Below are 5676 nucleotides of genomic sequence, written 5' to 3'. Positions count from 1 at the left end.
AACACGCACCTGCACAGAAAAACATCAGATCCAATAACATTCAACACTAAGCTATCAAATTCAGCTCAGTCCTGTTTAGATACTGCCAGCTTCGGGTCTTTAAAGCCAGGCATGCAAACGTCCAGCTTTCAGAATTTCACAAGCCTCTAGAGTGAAACAGTATAGAATAATGAGTGCATGACTTGAATTTAAAGTAGACGCTCCGAAAGTGAAATGGCTTGATGCTGTTGTAGGTCACGGGGTCTGGTTTGAGGTTATCATGCTCGGTTTCACTTTAATGGGTCCACAGTGGGATTTTTTTCTTCCACTGATGGAAAATCTCCATCTCTGCCTTCCATCCAGCTTCTCGGTAGCTTCTTAATTAGAGGAACAGGTAACACTATAGCTCGAATCACAAGACCCTTTGTCCACACAAACACGCTATCCACCTCTAATCTGTTTAATCCTGAAGAATCTTCAGGATCCGATTTGTCGTGCTCTAGTAAACAAGGGCTAAATTGTTTGACGTGAAGCAGTTGTGAACCTGAACTGAATGATGGCAACACAACAGCCTAAACATAAGAACAGAGGGGAAACAGGTGCATACAGAGAAGTGGTATTTTGATTTCATTTTACTTGCGTTTTTAATAGTCAATTGAATACATTTAAACTTCATGCAGAAATGTATCTGAATTATTAAACGTTTAATAGGTTTGGAAATCTGTTCAAGTATACACGTGTACTTTGAAGTCTAAGATACAACCTGTAAAAACTTCCACCATTAACAGTCAACAGGAATCATTTCTGAAACCCAATAGCGTAGACATTTTCTGACACAGACACTTACACTTTAACCCATCTTAAAACCTTACTTCTGTAACCAATGTTAAATAACATCAGTGTTTTGGAATTGTTTGTTTGTCAGCTCGCCACATCTAAATGATACTGTGAAACTGATTCATAGCACAATAGAAAAGTAGAATAGTTAAAACCTTGTTTTTTTCGGTGTCCCTTGATATGGTTTGCCCACTGACCAGTGTTTACTTCTCATGGTTTCATCTAACATTTTAAGCCGTGCAGTAGTTTGGTGTTTGGGTAAACTTCGCTTGAGGTTTACGTTAATGTGAATTCCTGTCTTGGTCCAGGTCCACCTGTTAAGGGTGGATGCTGAAGGCCACGCCCCCTGAGACTGTGTTTGTTGATGCTGCAGTGGGTGGAGTCAGATTCTCAGGAAAAGTACAAAACCAGCAGAAGTCTGAGCTCAGAGGTGATGTGAGAAATGGGGCCTAACAGACAGCTGACGGCACTGCTCATCTTTGTGTCTGTGACATACACCTGTGAAGCAGGTATGAACACTGATCCGCTTTTTCACTTTCTTTTGATATGTTTGTGTGATTTTTATTTTATAATGTAAAAGGTTGAATACAGGTTAGTACATTTATAACAATTTTATGACAATATATATTTAGTTTATCTCGAGTGAAGCGTTTTTTGTCACTTTACACTCTTAAAAAAGATGCTTCAGAAGGTTCTTTGATGTCACCTTTTGCTTCCATAAAGAAACTTTAACATCTGAAGAATCTTTATGTTTCACAAAAGGCTCTTTTTGTTTTTCAGATTATGTAAAAGAAAGAGATGGTTCTTTAAAGAACCTTTGACTGAATGGTTCTCTGTGTTTCCAAAAATGGTTCTTCTGTTCCATCCCTGTGAAGAACCTTTTAAGCACCTTTATTCTTAAGAGTGTACAAACCTTTAATGTAAATGTCTTGATTTTTTTATAGAAAAATATTATTGTTCCATAATATTAGTTTGATTTATTACACAGTTGTGTTTAATAAATGCTTTTTTGAAATTACAAGTGACCCTTAACCTTTGAATGGTACTATATACAGTATATAATATGCGATATAGACTGTATATGATGAAATATATGATGAAAGTCAGATAACAGTGCTGTACACTACTATTTCTACAAGTGAACACATTTTTATTGTAGCTCTGCTCCGGAAGTCTTCTGCGGTGGACTTTCTGAGGTCTGGGCGAGAGAGACGTGCCGTGAGATGTCAACAAGGAGGCTGCAGCTCTGAAGACAGCGAGACAGAAGAGCTTCTGGAGAACAACTCGGATTATGTAAGTTCACCTCAAAGCAAAGCAGACCAAACGAACAGTGGACATCAGTTTAAGTGGTTTAGTAGACACAATAATGTTTTTTTATGGAACTGAAAGGCATTGTAAGCTGTACGGTAAACCTCCGATGAATTTTCACCCAACAGGAGCAAGAGAACGAGAAGATGTTCTTCAATGGTGGATCTCAAGGGTTGCAGATGGTAAGTCTAAATCATTCAATGAATCTTGTAAACGGGATAGTGGGACGACACAAGGCATTCAATAAGCCATAAATGCATATTGTGATTTTCGTTATGTGAAGAAAGTTGACTGAATGTGAAGCTGTACTGAGGGTTTAGGTGCCTGCACACATCTCCCCATTGACAGCATGTAAAGTAGAATGTAACTCAATCCATCCGTGGGGGCTTTTCTGTTTCTCTCCCTCATTTAGAGGCCAGACAGTAAGCCTCAGAAAGAGGGCTCAGGTATGTAGCGACGCATGATTCGAGGTCTCCACACATCAGGGGGAAACAGAAAACCAGAGGATACTCTTGACCATCGCATACAATCACAGGTGCACGGAATGAAGTCAAATGCTTTTATTGTTCAGAGATGGATGCTGACGCTAGAAAATACACCTGAAGTGGATACATTTCTCATTTAACACTAGATGTGGTGTCGTGACCTTGGTGCTCTCGTATGATTGCTGCTGACACTATAGTCATGGTGCTAAACTTACATTATTCATGCTAAAGGACAGTATTTAGACACTATATGCAGGTATCGAAACTAAACCTTATCCCATATTTAGTACATACCTTATGATTTTAATAATTGTTTAATGACACTTCAAGTGCACATACTGTAAAATCAAGTGGAAGAAAGTGTTCGGTACTCATGACACCAAAGTTTTAGCACAAAAATGCATCATATATTACCATGATTTTGTGCTTTATGATTTACAAATATGATAGACAAACAATGGTATTCAAATTTGTATGTTTTAGGTGAAATACAGTGGATCAAGAATAGGTCAAATTACAATGATATTACCACCTGATATCAAACTTGACTCTAACGTAATCCTGCAGTAGTTATTGATACTTTACCAAAATACAATATTTCTGTACAGTTTACAGCATAAAATCACTCACTTTCACTCATTTACCAATTTTTTTGCAAACATGTTAATGTCTTATCCATTCAAATATAATGTATGCCTATTTTAACCATGGAAATAAAGATCATCTGCTTTAGAAAGATACCAATGCTGCATTGCATTCTATTTATGCCTGTACAGTACATTTACAAACCTGTTAAATATTTTGATGAAGATATATTTGGTTGCTCAAAGGCACACTAAACAGAATAGTGTCTTACATGAGAAACACACCACTTATGCCTTTTGCTGGAAGTATTCATTTAGTAACGTATGTATTAACTTTAATATTAACTTTAACATATTGAGCATTTGTAAATACCTCAGATTGCTTGAAGAGGATCTTTGCCACCTGCTGGCTGTAACTCATACAAACACCACAGTACTAGAGAATTTATGCCATTAAGTATTTAGTAGTGTTTTTTATACAGTGTATTAACCAACAAAGCAGCTTTCTTCTCTCTCTCTCTCTCTCTCTCTCTCTCTTAAATGATAACGTATTTGTTAACTCAGTAGAAGCTCAGGACCAGTAAAGTACACCAGTGTGTGTGTGTGTGGCGTCCCAGGCTGCAGGTTCAATGTCAGGCCTGTGTACATGGAGGTGTTAGCTATACCGTGGGAGACCAAATGCTTGAGTGGCATAAGATCTCATATGAGGCAGGAGGGGGAAATGAAACACAATGGAGAACTGTGATTTAAAAGCAATACAATCTGTGTAGATGGCTTTATGTATAATGCTGTTTAACAAATTACACAAATGCTGAAACAGGCACATCCTACAGGACAGGTAACTGGGAAACGACAGGATTTATGTGGCGAATAATATCAAACATGACAAGTGGTTTATGACATAAAAAATGAATTCTTGGATATTTTTAATATATTTCTGACCCTACATTACTGCAAAGACGGTCAGTTCATGTTTGATGAAACACCACCGGGTGGCGGTAACGTCCAGGCAAACCCGTCCTTTCCTTTCTTACTATATCTTCTACAATAGATAATGCAACTGCATGAAACTGACACTGAATGGGATACATTAATATTGCTTTCAAGGAAATTCTCTACTGGGTCTCTACCGGTCATAAATGGGGTTCTGTGGGTGGGCTTCATGAACACAAATCTCTCTGAAGTCTGCCTGGATCAGTGAAGAGCAAACAGAGTTTACTGCCCAGAAAGAAGATTTAACAGTGGATCGTCTGAAAACTCTTGTAGTGCTGCTCCGCATAACACATTTTTTACAAATAAAACACTGTTTAGTCAAAAGGCCAGTTAGATCATTTATTCAATTCAGCTTTCCCTCTTTTCTAGTCCTATAGTTCATTTAGTCAATTACTGACTTTTACTGTGACTTTTAAGTGTCCTAAGGACATTTAAGTCCTCTAACAGCCCTCATGCAAGTCCTCATAAGCCCCTAATGGGAGAGTTTAGAAATGTGGGTTTGCGTCGTTCTGCAGGGGAATAAAGGTTTTGCGTGTTGTTACAGGTTTTGTGTTAAAGTGTCACAGAGGTTTGAAATGTCAAAAGGATAAGAGAAGGATGATTTTTGGGTGAACTACGTATCTTAATGATTTGGTGAGGGGTAAGCATTGCCTGACAGCTTTTTATTCTTAACCTCTAACCTTGTGTCACGAGCAAATGGTTTATCGTGGTTTAAGTAAGCACGATAGTAAATCTATGTTGTGACAGGGCGATTTCTCTGTGTAAACAAAAGCTACAAACTCAATAATGGCTTTAATAATCTGCTATTTAGATTGTCAACCCTTGATCTGCACGGATGTATTGCAGATGTTTCTCTGAAGAGTCCACATCTCAAACTGAGCGTTCTGTAGCGAATTTAACACTAGCCAAACAAACTCGGAAATGAGTCAAGATGTGCTAATTCTTAACATTAGTTCAGATTCAAGTATGATTCAGGCTATTTCTGATGCAGGTTTCAGACCTGTATACATTTATTTGTTCTGCTGAACGCAAACATATTTATATATGGGAGTTCTGGGACACTTTTGATGTCTAAAAAAATCAAAGGTGGTCAATGGTGCCACAGAAATGTGTGGTTTCCCACATGCTGTAAAATATCTTCTTTTGTCTACATCAGAACAAAGAAATGTATTGAGAGTGAATAAATGAAGACAGAATTTTCGTTTTTGGGTGAACTCTTCCTTTATTATCCATCGTGTCATTAGGGTCAAGGGTGATAAACAAATATTTATCTAAATTAAAACACATATGTGCCTAGCTCTTTTTATGTCTTTTGGAATTATACATTTTAATAATAATTTTAATGGGTACTAAATTATAATTTGTAAATTATTATAAATATTTATTTTTGTTTCATACATTTAATGTACTTACATAGCATACATAATTTGTGTCATTAATGTCATTTGACTTTCTCATCAAATCTGACAGCCTGAACCTTGCCACATAAT

This window comes from Barbatula barbatula (assembly GCF_947034865.1).
Source record: "Barbatula barbatula genome assembly, chromosome: 20".
Taxonomy (NCBI): domain Eukaryota; kingdom Metazoa; phylum Chordata; class Actinopteri; order Cypriniformes; family Nemacheilidae; genus Barbatula; species Barbatula barbatula.
The sequence above is the reverse complement of the archived record's forward strand: the minus strand, read 5'-3'. Positions refer to the sequence as shown.